Genomic DNA, 17611 nt, shown 5'->3' with positions numbered 1-17611 from the left:
TGGTTCAGTGGCTGTGCTGGGAAGAGAATGCAGAAGTCATGACTCCCAGCCAGACCACAGCTCTTCTCTAATGCTCTTCTTGTGATAGCAAACTGGCTGTATATTTATTTTCTGAACTTTCAGGGCATCATCATCATCAACAACAATAACCAGGGGCTCAGCACCCATTGGCATCTGATGCCTCCCTCACTATTCCCTTCCATCTTTTCCTGTCCAGTGCGGAGTGGCTTAGTTTCTGTAGACTAGCTCCGCACCAACCTACTATATCATCTACCCATTCTCTGTGGGGTCTGCATCTCCTATTCGAACCGTCCATTCTGCCGAAGGCCAGGGTCTTGATTTTTTGTTTGTCATTCATTCAGCAAATATGCCCAAATAGCTGTAACTTGCGTTGTATAACCTCCTGCAGTGGGTTCTCGTTCATCTGTATCTACCTCTATAATTCCTTGTTGGTGACCTCCTGCATCCATCCTATTCTCAGGATCTTTCTCGGGGTATGGCTAGGTATAACATGCTGCAGAATGTCCCAGGCATGCCCAAGTATAAAGCAGCCACTACGTTGCCAAACATTCCGGCTTTGTAGCAAAGCTGATTGCAATACAGCATTAATGAAGGAGGGCCACAGAGGAGACCAATGAAAGAGTTAAAGTATTCCCCATTAGTATCATTCCTTTTCACGGGATTAATACTCCAGCGATGATCTTTACTAGACAGTATGTGAGCCATGATAGTGATCCACTGACATGCTTCACCGGAGTTACAAATGAACATGGGCATGATTATCCTTAATAATTCTCCATTCACAGCCTTAGGAGGGAAGCTGCTTTGTATTGAGGATGTAGAGAGCTGAGCATGTAAGAACATGATTCCTTGGTTGTGATTCTTCTCCTGCTGTGCATTGTGGTGTGTGGGGGGGTGATCTTTTGGCTTTTTTTTTTTAAATAACACAGGGTGAATAGTTCAGACACTTGAAAGGGGTTGTTTTTTGTTTCTTGCTGTGCAACAGACCTGCAGACCATGTGCTGAATCATGGAGAAATTAATTAAAAGAAATAAGGAAACTAATGTCTTACTAGCTGACAAAGATCCACAGAATACACACCTGTAGAGAACATGTGTCACACTGATGATCACAGAGTCATAGAGCTGGAAGGGATTTCAAGGGGTCATCAAGTCCCATCCCCTGCACTCATAGCAGGATCAGGCACCATCTAGGTCACCCGTGACAGATGTTTATCTATCCTGCTCTTAAAAATCTCCAAGGATGGAGATTCCACAACTTCCCTAGACAATTTATTCCAGCACTTAACAACTTGGACAGTTAGGAAAGTTCTTCATAACGTCCAACCTAAACCTCTCGTCCTGCAACGATGTTGATAAAGGTCTCCAGACAGGATCTTATGGACCTTTCTCCATAAGTGCTGCATCATAAGGCCTAAGCATTCCTTCCATAACACACCAACAACAAATCTGGCTGCACATTTAAATCATGAGAGTAGAGGGACCTCAGCACCTTCCAGCTTCCGGCCCTTTGGCGATTGGAAAGAAGAGTCTACTTTGCATCCGGAAAGCAGAGACAGACATGGAAACTCCAGTGCTTGGAACTGCATTGGAACTGATGCCAGGGCTGCTGTAAACTCTGCCTTGGTCACAGGACCTCTCTCCATCCACTGGCTGGCAGCCGCAGCTTACCTTTTCTCTGAGTCCAGCCTCGCACTGGCAGACATTAGCGTAAGGCTGGAGAGAAGGAGGGCGCCATCTTGTCCGGTTTTGCTCTTCCAAATCTGGCAGATTTGGCAGCGGGAGGGGATTTTATCCAGTATGCAGCTGGAAAGATCCGTGAGGTGCTTTTAAAAAAAATAAAACAAAAGTTTTTTTAACAACGAGCCACTGAGAAAAAGTCTGTTTGAGCAATGCGTGGGGAGGCGAAGGTCTGCTAACCCATTATACAAAGCAAAAATTATACATTTCAAAATGTCCTTCAGTGATTCTGGAATCCTGGCTTGTTTACACAAGTGGCCTCTCTGTTCTGGGTAGCCTAAGGCAGGGGTGAAAAAGTGGGGGGTGGACCCCTTCGGGAGGATGTGAAATTTCGAAGTGGGGGGGCACAGTGCGATTGGCTGCTGTGTGCTAGGTTCATCCCTCTCATTAGAAATTGTGAAATATATTCATGTTTTTATGTCTGTGTATTGACATTTACAGACCGATTAATAAAGTTTTTACATTCTACAGACTTACTTTCTTACACCTGCCAAAAGGTTTTTGTTTCATATGAACATAACTGAACTTTCCAGAAAATAATATATATATATATCATAGGACTGGAAGGGACCTTGGGAAGTAATGGAGTCCAGTCCCCTGCTCTCTTGGCAGGACCAAGCATTGTCTCTTCTTTGAGCTGTTGGCCCTAGGCTCCTAAATGGCTGTCTCAGGGTGTGGCTACACTTGCATTCCTCTTTCAAAAGAGTTATGCAAATGAGGTAAATCAAAAATGCAAACGAGGTATAAATTTGCGTATTCAGCGCCTCATTTGCATATTCTAACTTCGAAAGAGCTTCTTTCGAAAGACATAAGCCAGTGTAGATGCTGCTCTTTCGAAAGTAAACCCATCTTCAAAAGGATCCTTCGTCCCATTAAATAACCCTGGGTTTAGCAGGCTAATGCTCAAACCACTCAGCTATCCTTGCCCCTGTCTGTTTTGATTACATTGGGGAGGCTGCTAATTGCAGTGATGAAAAGTGGGTCCAACATAAAAAGTTAGCTCACCCCAGGCCTAAAGAACATTGTACCAGGGGTGAATAAGTGGGAACTGGATGGATCAGATGATTTTCATAACAAGGCTTTCACCTCTAGGTTTCCAGTTGTGTTCCCTGTAAACTGAGTGTTTGGGCAGCTGCCCAGGAGAGATTCAGGTGCTGCCCAGCTGATTAGCAGAGCGCCCACAGCCAGCAGTATGTGTTTAGCTTGGTGGTGTGTGTCCACACATACCTTGGTGCACATAATAAAATTTATCCTGCCCACAGATAGAAAAAGATTAGCGGGAACACTGGTCACCAGGCCTGAGTTGGAGGAGTGTGCAAATCCCAAAATATGCATTGGCTGTTTGAGGAGATTAGTAGTAGTAGGGTGCTACCCAAAGGCCCCAACTGGGATCAAGTCCCCGTTGTGTCAGACAAACACAGTAGAAAGAACTAGAAGTATGTAATCAGTGGAAACCAAAGTTCTGCTTGTATCCCTCCAGCACAGCACTCAGGCACTCTAGCTCAGTGGCTTGAAGAAAGTCTGCACCTCCAAAGAATGCACCACACCTGTTTGAGGGATAGAGAATCAAGAATCCTAGGGCTGGAAGAGACCTCAGAAAGTGGTCCTGTCCAGCCCCCTGCCCAAAGGAGGACTAACCCCAACTAAATGAGAGGACTAGTTTCCAGGGTTTCTGAGTCTAGCACCTCCCATAAGCGTTTGAAACACAAACAAGAAAACTGCAGAGCCATTGCTCTGCACAGAGGGCACTGTGCCGTGTGCCGGCCTCTGCTGAGCATTGGATTTAGCTGGTGGCTTCTGGCAAGTGCAAACACAACCAGAGTGGCGCCAGACTGTACATCTCCCTCTTGGAATTTGGGGTGATGCATTTTGGTCTCTGCAATTCCCCCAGCCCCTTTGAACAACAAATTGATTTGATTTTGGCAGACATTCCGTGGGCCACATGTTTGGTTTATCTGGATGATGTGATTGTTTGGGAGAAGACTTTCCAGGAACACTGAAACTGCCCGGAGGATGTGTTTAGCTGGCTGCAGCAGGCTGGCTTGAAAATTTAAGCCAGCCAACTGTGACTTGTTCAGGTCCCAGGTGCAGTACTTTGGCCGCATCATTTCTTCACAAGGGTGTGCCCACATATCCAGCCAGAGTCGATACCATTAACGTATGGCCCAGCCCACAAACGGCAACAAAAGGGAGGAGATTCTCGGCTGTACACCAGGAATCTTATTCCTGACTTTGCTTCCATTGCTGCATTTATTTACCCTCTGGCACAATAAAATGCAAGTGTTGGGTGGGAGATGAACATGATCAGCAAAATCTGGCTGCCCCTCTATTTGCCCGCCTTCTGGATAGAATAACCAATCAGAACTGGCACAGGTGCCGCCCTCTCCCCCCACCATAGCACCCGGAAGGAGGGAGTAAACATTCCCTGCAGCTCCAGCTGGTTCCTCTCCCATCTTCTCCTTCCTCTCCTGCGAGCAATGGGATAGGATAGTGCCTTTACCTTCCCCTGCCTGCCCTGGAAGGGGTGAGGAGCCCCTGCAGCTGCCCCCATCCCAGACATGCAAGAAGGGGATGAAGAAGTCCAGGAGGAGCAAAGGGAAAGGCGTGGGAGGCTGACCTGATGTCGGGGACGGAGCAGAGAACAGGGTTGAACTGATGGGGTGGTCAGAACAGATGGAACGTGGGTTTGCTGGGGGCAGAATGGAGAATGGGAGAAGGAGAGGCCAAAAACACCTTGCCCAGTAAATTTGGGAGAGTTGGCTTGGGTACTTGTCATAGTGTGTGTGGAGTAGCTTCTCTGGGGACAGCTGTGCCCCTGCAGCATTCCAGTGGAGACAGTCCCTGAGCGCCAAGCAGTCAGCTTATTTCGAAACTGGTAAAGTTCATCCCACGAGGAACAACGTCGATTTCAAAATAGGGGCTGTGTAGAAGGGAATAGGGTCTACTACAAAATGATCTATTCTGGTATAACTTATTTCAAAGTAAAGATGCTGTGTAGACATAGTATTTCAGATGAGAGCCCGTGGAAGTGGACTCACATAAAACTGGGCTTGCAAGCATCCAACTTTCCAATACCGCTCTGAGAGAGGAAGATAGGCTGGGATGTTATTTTTCTGGGTGATATAAAGTGAGCGGTGGAGGGGGAAAGGAAAGGGGCCACTGGCTTGATATCAGGCCTCAGAAGGGTGTCATGCAAAGTCCGTCTAAAATTTCCTTTTAAAATAAATACATATCTTTGTTCTCCGACCAGAAAAGGCTGTAAAAACCTGTGCCTGCAAAGCTCAGGCAGATTTCACAGCCAAAGCAAGGTCATGCAGAGACTGCTGCCAGGTCAGGCTTTTTACTTTGATCATTTTCACTGTTTAAACTAGCCCTTGCTTCAACCATGAGACAAGGAAGGGAGAGGGAGGTTTGGGAGCAGGGGAGAGTAATTCGTTTACCTAGAAAAACTCAGCTTGCAGTAAGGATGCTATTTATTCCCCCAAATTTACAGCTGTGCAGAGCTCAGGCAAGTCAAGCAACTTGTCCAACATCCTACAATGAGTCAGGGGCTTTGGAGAGATTAGAACCAGGGTTCTTATATATACTAGTCCTTTGTACTCATCCCAACAAAAATGAACAGCTTCCTCCGGCTTTAAAGTACAGTTCAGCCCACGGCTCAAGACCCATGCAAAAATGAACAGTCTCCAGGCCAAAACTTTGGTTGCGCTTTAAGAGGCATGTGGTCAAAATGCCATTTATAATTGTTCTTATTTTTTTGTTTTGAATTTCTTCTCCAGGTTGTTTGTCACAGCCACCTGGGACTCACAACAGTGAAATCTGTTTAATTATCAAAGCTGTCTTCTCCATTGTGCATACACCACTAGTTTGTTGTATGTGAAGGAGGCCCCCTGTGTTGGTGGTCATTTTAGAAGTGCTCATGGCTGCATTGAGTGGAGAGAAGTTACTCCACTTGGGCAATGAAAGTGTTGCAGTGGGCCTAACAGACCTGTGATGTTATCTGGCTGCTGTCACCTGAGGGTGTGCCAGGCCTACTTACAAAGGCGGAAGGAGGTGTGTGAACCATAGAATCATAGAACACTAGAACTGGAAGGGACATCAAGAGGTCATTGAGTCCAGTTCCCTGCCCTCTTGGCAGGACCAAACACCATCTAGACCATCCCCAATTGGCATCTATCAAACTATGTCTATCCAACTAGGTCTTAAATAACTCCAGTGTTGGAGATTCCACAACCTCCCTTGGTAACTTATTCCAGTGTTTAACCACCATGACAGTTAGGAAGTTTTTCTTAATGTCTAATCTAAACCTCCCTTCCTGTAGTTTAAACCCATTGCTCCTTGTCCTACCCTCAGAGGCCAAGGAGAACAATTTTTCTCCCTCTTCCTTGTACTCTGAGGTACTTGAAAACCGCTGTCATGGTCCCCTCTAAATCTTCTGTTTTCTAAACTAAACAAGCCCAGTTCTTTCAATCTTCCCTCATCGCTCATGTTCTCTAGACCTTTAATCATTCTTGTTGCTCTTTGCTGGACCTTCTCCAATTTCTCCACATCTTTCTTGAAATGTGGTGCCCAGAACTGGACACAATACTCCAACAGAGGCCTAATGAACACTGAGTAGAGCGGAAGAATGACTTTTCATGTCTTGCTCACAACACTCCTGTTAATACATCCTAGGATCATATTTGCTTTTTTGGCAACAGCATCACACTGTTGACTCATATTTAACTTGTTGTCCACTGTGATCCCTAAGTTCCTTTCTGCAGTACTCCTTCCTAGAGTTAAAGAGTGGGAGGTGTGGGTTGGACATTGGGAAAAATTATTTCTCTAGGAAGATGGTGAAGCACTGAAAAGGGTTTCCTAGGGAGGTGGTGGAATCTCCATCCCTAGAAGTTTTTAAGTCTGGGCTTGACAAAGTCCTGGCTGAGATGATTTATTTGGGGTTGGTCCTGCTCTGGGCAAGGGTCTGGACTCAATGACTTTCTGAAGTCCCTTTCAGCCCTAGGAAATCTATGATTCTATGACTTAACTGACTGTTGGCAGGGGCACTAGAACAGGAGCTGCTATACCACTTTGTATAATACAGCAGAAGCCTCTTAAAGAAATAATCTCACCCTCCTGACTTTGCTTCCTTCTAAGAGGTCCTTTCTCCTCTCCGCTTTCCCAGGTGTTGTTTCAGAGAACTCTGCCATATGACCCAGTACCCTGGAAACAGCTTCATTAACCACCTCTAAGGCCCCCTCTCTGGTCTTCTGATACAATCCCATTGACTTCAGTGGGGCTGCCCTAACAGAGCTAAGAGTCAAGTGTGACCCCCAATAAAATCTATCTGGTCCCGTCTGTGTTGTATTTCAGTTTCCAGAGCACTGGAATTTTAGTCTGTTAACAGCTTGTTCTTTTACCTGGAACATCTTTAGAAGGGGGTCACGACTATGGGGATTCAGTAGAAATGAGCTGTTTGATGCAAAGGAATGTATTCTTTTAACTAGCCTATTCCCTAAATGAAGATTTTCAACTGGCCTCAGCTTGCTCATGGAAACTCCTCGTGCCGGAGGAGAAAGAAGCCATGAATTTTAATGCCGCAACCGGATGTGCGGTCATCCTCTTAAACCACATGAAGTTTTGTCTCTGTCACCAACAGAAGCTGGTCCAATAAAAGACATTACCTCACCTACCTTGTGTCTCTAAACCACATGCAAGCAGCCTGGGGAATAAACTCATGAGTCATGAGTCTCCAAAACCACAGCCTAGCTGTCCCCTGGGCTAAAGAAATCTTAACTCAAGAGCTGGTCGGGGGATTTTTCAACTAAATAGCATTACACCGAAAATGTTGCTTCGTCAAACTGAGTCTGACTGCGGTGAATTCCCCATTTTGAAAAACTTTTGGGGGAAAAAGTCAAAATTGTTGAGACAAGTTCCATTCCTCCATTCCAAGTGATTTTATGGTTCAAATTAATGCATAGGGGTTTTTTTAATGTTAAGAGATTAAAACCAAAGCATTTCAAAAGTATACGCAATCTTTTGGTTGACCTCCCAAAATGATTTTTTTTAGGATTTTTTATTTGCTAAATATTTTGAGATTTTGGCTTTTTGTCTCGATTCTCGACTAGAAACAAAATCTTTAAAATGTTCCCAAACCAGGAGAGCCATTGCCCTGCCTATTTTATTGCTGAGTCTCCCACTAGAGGGAACTGATACATACTTGATCAAAAGTCTGAAACATTTCATTCAGTGGAGGCACAGGTTCCCATAAAACACTGGAAGTACTAAGGGACCATCACATGGCTCGACAAGCAGATGATAAGTATAGATCCTAGGCTGAGAGCATGTGATGAAAGAAACAAATGCCATCCAGCAACAGTGTCCAAGGAAAGAAAATGGGTGTGATAAAGGAGAAATATCCAAATACATAACACAGTCCACACCTTCAGTAAAATAAGATAAACAAGGTGCCAGGTTATGTTGGAAGAGGTGCTGAATTCAGAACAAAAAATCATGGAATCATAGAAATGGAAGGAACCTTGAGAGGTAGTCAAGTCCTTTCTGCTGCACTCCTGGCAGGACCAAACACCATCTCCCTTACAGGTGTTTGTCTAACTTGCCCTTAAAAATCTCCAATGATGGAGATTCCACTACCTCCCTAGGCAATTTATTCCAGTGCTTAAGTATCCTTACAGTAAGGAAGAGGTTTTTTTTTTTCTGAATGTCCAACCTAAATGTCCCTTGCTGCAATTTAAACCCATTGCTTCTTGTCCTGTCATCAGAGATTAATGAGAATAATTTCCCTCCCTTCTCCAGGGACTTGAAAGCTATTCTCAGGTCCCCTCTTGGTCTTCTCTTTTCCAGACTAAACATATCCTATTCTTTTCATCTTCCCTCATTGCTCATGTTTTCTAGACCTTTAATCATTCTTTTACTCTTCTCTGGACCTTCTCCAGTTTCTCCACATCTTTTCTGAAGCCTGATGCCAGAAATGGACAGAGTACTGCAGCTGAAGTCTAATCAGTGCAGAGTACAGGGAAAGAATTACTTCTTGTGTCTTGCTTACAACACTCCTGTTTATACAGCCCAGAATGATGTTTGCTTTTTTTGCAACAGTGTCACACTCTTGACTCATATTTAGCTTATGTTCCACTAGGATCTATAGATCTCTTTCTGCCATACCCTTCCGTATGCAGTCATTTCCTGTTTTATATCTGTGAAACTGGTTGTTCCTTACTAAGTGGAATACTTTTTATTTATCTTATCCTATTTACCTCATCAGACCATTTCTCTAGGATTTCCATAACATTCTGAATTATGATCCTATTCTCCAGAGCACTTGCAAACTCCTGCCAGCTTGGTATCATCTGCAAACTTTATAAGTGTACTCTCTATGCCATTATCTAAATTGTTGATGGAGATACTGAACAGAATTGGTCCCAAAACTGATCCCTGCAGAACACCTTTTGTTACACTCTTCCAACATGACTGTGAACCATTGATAACTACTCTCAGTTATGCATCCATCTTATAATAGCTCCAGCTAGGTTATATTTCCCTAGTTTATTAATGAGAAGGACATGCAAGATTGTATCAAATGCTTTACTAAAGTCTAGGTACAGCACATCTACCACTTCCTCCATCCAAAGGCTTGGTATCCTGTCAAAGAAAGCTATCAGATGTGTTTTTCACAAAACCATGCTGGCTGTTACTTATCACTTTATTATCTTCTAGGTGTTTGCAAAAGGAGCCCTTAATTAATTGTTCCATTATCTTTCATGGTACAGAAACAAATATGTCTGGTCTGTCATTCCCTGGGTCTTCCTGGGTTGTCCTTATTTCCCTTTTTTTATAGATGGTCAGTCTTCTGGAATCTCCCCTGTCTTCCACGATTTTTCAAAGACAAGCTGATACCTCATCAATCAGCCAATACCTCACTCAATCCTTGAGTATTTCATCAGATGAGATGTTATGACTCTACAAAACACTTATTGGGCACCGTCTGGACTTCTGGGTGTAGAGCAGAGCACCATGCGCAAGAAGGAAGGTACTGATTTGTAAAAGGTCACTGGTGAACCAAAACCAGGTGTGAAGAACCTAAGTTCTTTGACATTCAATCAAGCATAGAATCATAGAACTGGAAGGGACCTCGAGAGAAAATCTAGTCCAGTCCCCACACTCATAGGAGGACCAAGTATTAGCTAGACCAGGGGTCAGCAACCTTTGTGAGGTGGAGTGCTGAAACCTGACCTTTTGACCTCTGTGTATGGTCCAAGCACCAGTGGTGCTTTTTAAAGTCACTAATAGTCCTACTTACAACTGCTGAATTAATAAATAAATTAAGAAGCAGAGCTTTACCGTCTAGGTTGTGATTGGTAGCATTAGCTGGTCTTTTGTTAATGCACAGGCAGCTGGCTTTAAGCAAGCTCCCAGCTGCCTGGGGGAAGGAGGGGTGGGGATGAACTCCTGTCTTGTGTGCCCATGAAAATCAGCTCACATGCCACACTTGGCATGAAAGCCGGGAGTTGCTGCCCCCTAATCTATACCATTCAAAAAGCTTTCCATGTTGTTCAAAAAGATAAGATTTACCAAGACATTTCAGATTATGGCATGAAATGGAGTAAGTCAATAGAAGTGTTTTTGCCATTGAGGAAACCGCATACAAGGGGGAATAATTTTAAAACAGATACACTAGTAATAAATGAAAGCAGTTAGTCTGACCCATGGGAGCTCATTACCTAATAAATCAATTTGTTAGTCTTTAAGGTGCTACAGGACTGATTGTTTTTATAGAGAAAGAGTTCCCTGAACTTCTCATTCTACAGGCCATTTTGTAAGAAAGAGGTCCTCTCATGAATGTTTTCCCTGCCCCTACTCCCACCATCAAAATCTTTCAATACCTGGTTCTCACTGTAATTTATTTTGAGGACCCCTGGTGACCTCTTGGTCAGAGTAGGAGAACCTTGGCTCCAGAGAAGCCCTCCAAAAATTCCTTTCCTGGAGAACGGTTTAATGAATGTTATAAACCCTCATCGTTCCTCCTCTTATCCTACCAAATCACTCAGAGAAAGACCCCAGGAACACTGGCATCCCTTACCAGTTGAGCAAACTTGCCATTAATTTTTCCCGAAATGCTGTGACTCATAAATCTGGGAAGGCCACCTCCGCTGATCTTTTTACGGTGAGTCTCACATTTTATGGACAGATTGTGAATTCTGCAGGGCCATTTTGCTGGGCATAAAAACAAATCTTGAATTTAGTTTGCAAAGGGAGGGAAAGACCTTTGCTTTCTTCCCAGCTTTGTTATGTCGCAACACAATGTCTTTGTACTGTGACATCGCTGTTGTTATATGCTGCAGGTGAAATCTCCACAACAGCAGGCCTCATAAACATTTTTTCATCAGCAGAAATGAGAGCTCCATTTTTGCCAAACCTTTTGGGGTCCCTTCATAATAACGATATAATAGTACATCTTGCATAGTAGCTTTCTTGAGTTGATGTTAACGTATTTCAGAAAGGAAATCAATATCATTATACCTGTTTTACTCAGAGGGAAACTGAGACATAACGTTGGGGGTGTGACTTATCCAAAGTCACACAGCAGTGGGGAAGCCTTTTAAAGAACCTCGGGCTCCTCTGTTCCAGTCCAGGTCTCTAGCCACTAGGCAACCCTCCCTTCTTGGGAAATGCACATTTTGTGAACTGTCCCCCGAAAATATAGTCATGGCCTCTCCCGACGTGCTGTCAGCCTGTCTGTTGTCCTACTGGGAAGGTAAAGAATTAATTTCAAAGGTTGGTTTATGTATCACTGCATGCAGAGTCCCATGAGGATGCAAAGCTGTCTTCCATTGACCCAGTGCAGGGACACATCGCAAGAGCTGCACTGATCTCTTGGCGGAAGAGTACAATGGTGACAGCTCTGACTGAAACATGAGGGAATCCTTTCACCTTGTCTGCAACCTCAGCAATGTCAGTGCTGTTAACACCAGGCATCAATTCCCCCTGCCGTAAACTTCTCTCTATGGCTATGTCTACACTATCCCAGAAGATTGATCTGCCCAGAATCGACCTCTCAGGGGTTGCAGTTGACCCCTGTACTCCTTGTGAGACACAAGGAGGAAGGGAGGTCGACAGAAGACATTCTCCCATCGATCTTCCCCAGAACAGACAGCCACGTTAGCCGAGCACAGATACATCTATTTTAGCTACACAATTCCTGTAGCTCGAATCACGTCTCTGTGGTCACCTTACTTTTCCTAGCGTAGACAAAGCCTTAGGCTCTGAAAGCTTCTCCCCTCGTGGCTCTGAAAGCAAAGAAGGCAAGTTGTGAATGGCTTTGCTGAGTTGAGAGCAAAAACCCAGCTCCCAGGTTGTGAAACGGTTGTCTCCTGGGCCTAGGCAGAAAAAAACCAAAACCCCACGTCTTGGCCCCAGTTTCAGCTTTTGAAGTGTGCTCTGAGTCTTGGGAGCGAAGGCATGATTATATGTTTAATGGCCCCCTGTTTCTGAGCTTGGCACAACCTCCGTCCCACACTGCCTCTTGGCTGGCCGTTGAGGCCATTACTCCTTTGGGGAGTGGGGTTGGTTTGATTTGATTTGATTTGATTTGAGACACTTTAGGGGCCAATCTCAATTTTCCCAGCCTGGCACCCTCATGGCTTGGCTCAGGGGGTTGAGGCTGCAAGCTGGCACATGGATGACCAATACAAGTTGAATCTCTCTCATCTGGCACTTGGGACCTGACCAGTGCTGGATGAGAGAATTTGCCAGACTACAGGAGGTCACTATCATCTTTCATGTTACCAATACTTCCAGTGCTTACTGGCCTCTTAGAAGATATTTGAGGGAAATTAGAGCTAAATAACAACACAGAACCCTGAAAGCCTGGTGGCTGGAATCCAACGTTATGGGACCGTGGGAAACTTGGCCACATCATGACAGTGGTCATCCTCCTAACTAAAATCATGCCAGATTACAGATATTTCCAGCCAAGAGAGTCCCGCATTAGAGAGGTTCAACCTGTACAACCCACTGCAGTGTGTGGCGATAGCACTCTTCAGCCCTGCTACTGTACCAGGCTTCACACAGGGACCTGGTGGCAAGCTACGGAGGAAAGGAAGGTTTCACAGCAGAGCAGGCAATTCTCTGGGCAGGAAGCTGAGAATTCTGGGTATACGGGCAGCACTGATAAAATAACAACTCATCTAGCTCCAAGAAGGATGAGTCCTGCCTCCTATGCCCCACCTTTTCTGTGCACCTAATGTGGCTGGAGAAAGGGCCAGATTCTGTCCTGATTTAATGCCCCATGAAATGCTTTTGCAGTCCATGGGATTGTACAGAGTGCAAAACAGGAAGCGGGTTCAAATCCCTCCCCCACACACACCTACCTCATCTCACCGCTGAGATTAAGTCCCTAAAGTTTACCCAGCCCAGAGATCCTATTTTCCCCTGAATTCTTCCTGCACTTCCAGACATCACTCCTATCCTTTCAATTGTGTCCTTTTGCCTACCTGAGTGTCTAATCCACAGGCTCCTTGAGAAGCGCAACCACTCAGACGTATTAATTTGCAAAACAGTCCAGCTGCGGCGCAAGTTATGGCCAGATGCAGCATCCTCGTGGGAGGCTTGCAACAAAGAAAAACTGGGGGTGTCAAAGGTTTTGCAAGAGGTTGATAGGATAAATGTCTGACTCCTTATTTAACCTTCCCAAGGCCTGTATGAACCCACAGTGTAGTGCAAGGTCACACCAAGCAAGCACAAGATAACAACCAAATCCTGAATGTGCCATGGGCTCACACAAATCCCCCCTAAGATCCTGGTGGGGCTGCAACTTTTAACTGAGTTTGTAACTCATTAGCGATGTACCAGTAGGCTCTCACGTTGCCTTGTGCCAACATACAATGTGGCTTATTCTCACTATGGCCGCCAGTTGTGTCACACCTGGTCCCAGCCTTGGTGCATGAAGAACCAGAGAGCCATCTGCATTATTTGCGTGAATATGACGCGCGCCTCTGTTTATGGGTTATTATGCTGTTTGCTTCCTGGTTGCAAAGGGGTAAGTCCTGCAGGAGATCGCCTCACAGCCACAGGAAGGCAACCGCTGGCTTTAAACATCCCAGTCCCCAATATAAAATTGACAGACGTGTTGATGCCTTTGGAACGTTGCTTCTGACCATGCTGCACCCAAACCCCTGTGTTCAGACAGACAAAGAGCCCTTCAGGCCTGACTCTTGAAACAAAGAACCCGAGAGGAGATAAAACCAGGGCCCTGAGCCTGAGGAGACAGAGTGGGTTGTCAGGGAGCTGCTCAAGGAGGAAAGACAACTGACACAGAAGGACAGACTCAGCACACAGGGTCTTAAAACACTGTTCCTGCCTAGGTTTTGAAGGAAATGCTACATTTTTGGCGGGAGGTATGCCTATAGCACGTGTTGTTTTAAGCCCATTCTCTGAAAGGCGTGTTCCTATGGATAAATAAACACCACCTCCTTTTGCGGATGCCATTCAGGCAGGTCACTGCTCCCACATGGAATCCGTACAGAGGGCCAAATACCGTAGTGCCTTGATTTCATGTAAAGTCACAGGGTGGCTTTTTCCTCCCGCAGAATGCACATTCTGCAGCCGGGGAAGCAGTGGGAGCACCTGGAGCTCCTTTTGGAAGGTAAGTCCTGGTGCTGAGCAGGGGTGGGGCAGTTGAGGAGGGTTAAGCCTGGAGGTGGGTTGGGGCCATGGGAGAGGGATGAGAGAGTTAAGCCTGGGGTGGGTTAGGGGAGCAGGGGGTGGAGCTGAGCTGAAGCTGTTGGCGGGGGTTGAACTGAGCAAGGGTCGGGGTTGAGCTGGAGTCACGGGTGGAGGTGGTGAGCTGGGCCATAGGGGTTTGAACTGAAGGTGGGGGTGAGCCAGAGCCATGAGTGGGGGTGATAAGCCAGGGCTCGGGGGGAGGGGTTGAGCCAGAGCTGCACATGGTGGTGAGCCAGAGCCAGGCATGGGGGTGGGTGGGGGTAGCCAGAACCATGCACAGGAGGTGAGTGTTAATGTGAATTCAGCGCAACTCGAAATTGCACATTTCGAGGGTTTACTGTACGGTCAGGGCCTGAGGCACAACCATGAGCAGTACACCGGGGTGCCACAGACCAGCCTCGCAGTGGGGGGAACCGCAGGATTCCACCAACGTAGGCGGGAAGGTGCCGGACTTGAAAGGAGGCACTTGGGATAGATCTAAGAGAGGTCAAAGGGACAAATAGCCCAGTATTGACATGAGGCTGTTCTGCTCTCACCCGTTCAGCACTCCAGCCTTTCATCTGTTTGCATTTTGTAGCATGGGCAATTGTAGGGTGCAACGTTTTTGGCCTGTCCTCCTTCCATCCAGATCCCTAGGCACCCCAGAAAGCATTGTTTGTGCTCTTTGTACGTAGTGTACAGGCACTATATTCCCTTGCAGAGGCGCTGTAAGACGGCATACAGTGTTAGGACTATCGTCCAGAGGTCAGCAGCCTTTCCGGGGTGGAGTGCCGAAATTTGACTTATGGATCTTTACGTACGGCCCAAGCGCCGGTGATACTTTTTAAAGTCACCCATACTCTTGCTTACAACAGCTTCCTCCATAAAGAAATGAAGCCCATCACTAACATACGCCTGCCAGTTTGCTCTATCATTTTTATGAATAATGCTGTAAAACCACCCGCATTATAATCAGGGCATCAGAGTAATGAAGTGAAATTAATTCAGTTTTGTTAGTGGAAATGTAGATTTATTCTGGGGGGAAATGGTGAAAGAAGGAGACTTTCACAGTGCTCATTACATGGTCTTTGACCACGAATGCCTTTACACAAAACCACAAATATTTCGTGTCTTTGTAAACCACCTTTTTTAATTAAAATATCAACAACAAAAAACCCATTAATTTGCTTTTGAATACAAATCTCCCAGTGCCTGTGGTCTGGTGCAGGATCCAGCTACAGCACCACATCACAGCTGGGCTCTGTGGGGGCTCTGGCCCCTGCCCCACGCCGTGGCAGGGGCCTCTGTGGCAGAGGTGCTGGCCTCAGCCCCATGCCCTGGTAGGGGCTCCGGCCCCTCCCGTGCTGCATAGGAGTTAGAGGGGCAAGGCTGAGCTCCTGGCATGTGCTGCTTGAAATCAGCTTCTGTGCCAAGAATGGCTCATGGGCCAGAGGTTGCCGAGCCCTGCTAGTCAAACAGTGTGGACTGCAGACACACACCAGTGGTAATACACAGGTACAGTTAATAGCGTTTGTTGTAGCCAGGTTAGGAGGGGGTGTTGTGAACAGGTCAATAAAAATTGGCAGCATATGTTGCAGGTGGAGAAAAGAAGGCATCCTTTAGGGTAAATGGCTAAGACCTAGCCTGATACCAGCATCCCACCCAAGCCATGCATGATTGAGTCCAGCAAGGCTACAGGGAATAGATAGAAAAATGGCAGCAACCCCTCCAAGTGTAGCTTCAGCGTGCGTCGTGAGATTTTATTCTTCGAAACAAAAGAGAAGCAGAGCTACAAGGCAGATCCGTAGGCATGGGTGAAGCCTTCCAATTGTCACTGTCCCAGCTGGCTGGAAAACTGTGACTATTATAAATTTAATTAATAGTAGTCTTGGAAAATTGTAACTTTTTTTTTGTTTAGTTTTTTTGGCAACCGAAAAAGGTAACTCAGGAAAAATGCTGGCCAGAAATTCAACAGAGCTTGAAATGCTTCAAGTGAGAAAGGGGAAAAGAAGGAGTGTGGGGTTAATTGCTTACCAAAAGACTCTTGGGAACATACTACAGTCACATTTTCATTACTCCGGGGAGGAAGGAAACAAGGGAAAAAATGTGTGTTATGATTGTTCTTAGAAAATAATTGTTACGAATTTCAGAGATGTGGAGTGTGGAGAGTTCTGGGAATTAGTTAAAGGGCCCACAGCCAGCTTAAGTTAGTGGACTGAAAGGAGTGGGTATCTGATAGTTTCTCCATGTCCCATCTGGAACGAGTTGGTCGCTCTCAGTTTAGTTCCAAGGGAGCATGTGTTCACATCGCAGAAGCCAACATTTCAGCTGGTGCTCACCGGACCCTGGGTGAGCATGTCTGCCTATGGGTCAGGATGTGAATGGGCCACAAGGACTAAACTCCAGTCTTTCTCCTCTTTGTGTCTACACAGCAAAGCTATTTCGGAATAACGGCCGCTATTCCAACATAACTTTGCGTCTACACTATGCAACCACTATTCTGAAATAATTTTGAACTAGCAGATGTCTTATTGCAAACTTGGTAAACCTCCTTCTGCAAGGAATTGTGCCTATTCCCAAACAGACATTTCGGAATATGAGCTATGTAGACAGGTGTAGTACCCAGAGGCACTAAGACCTCATCGGGGGGGAGTGAAGTCTCTGCTCTACAGCGTCAGCTGAAAGTCAGCTGGCCTTTAGCTCATGTGGAAGAGTACAGGGCTTTAGCCCCTATGCTTGTAGGTTCTATCCTGGGTCTGTTGATGTGACACAAGGAATAGGGACTATTTCTAAATAAGCTATTACAGGATAGTTTATTTCAAAATAAAGCTACTGTGAAGAGATGGTATTGTGGATTAGAGCCCCAGGAACCAGTGAAATGACACAGAGCTGTACTTCAGGACAGGAAGCTCTGTGTAGGTCAAAACCTTGTCTCTTTCACCAACAGAAGTTGTTTTTGCCTAGGGTGTATTGCTAATGTCCTGGGACAAACAGCAGATATTCTGTATTGTACAAATGACTTCTCCCTTTAGGGATTTCAAACCATGATGTTTCCCCGGGCCTCATTCATTTCAAATTGCAAAGTGCTCTACAAATAATGAAGCCTCATAGCTGGCTCGGGGGGTGGGGAAATATTATCTCCACTGTACACA

Source organism: Carettochelys insculpta, chromosome 8 (genome assembly GCF_033958435.1).
Source record: "Carettochelys insculpta isolate YL-2023 chromosome 8, ASM3395843v1, whole genome shotgun sequence".
Taxonomy (NCBI): Eukaryota; Metazoa; Chordata; order Testudines; family Carettochelyidae; genus Carettochelys; species Carettochelys insculpta.
Note: the sequence above shows the minus strand (reverse complement) of the source record.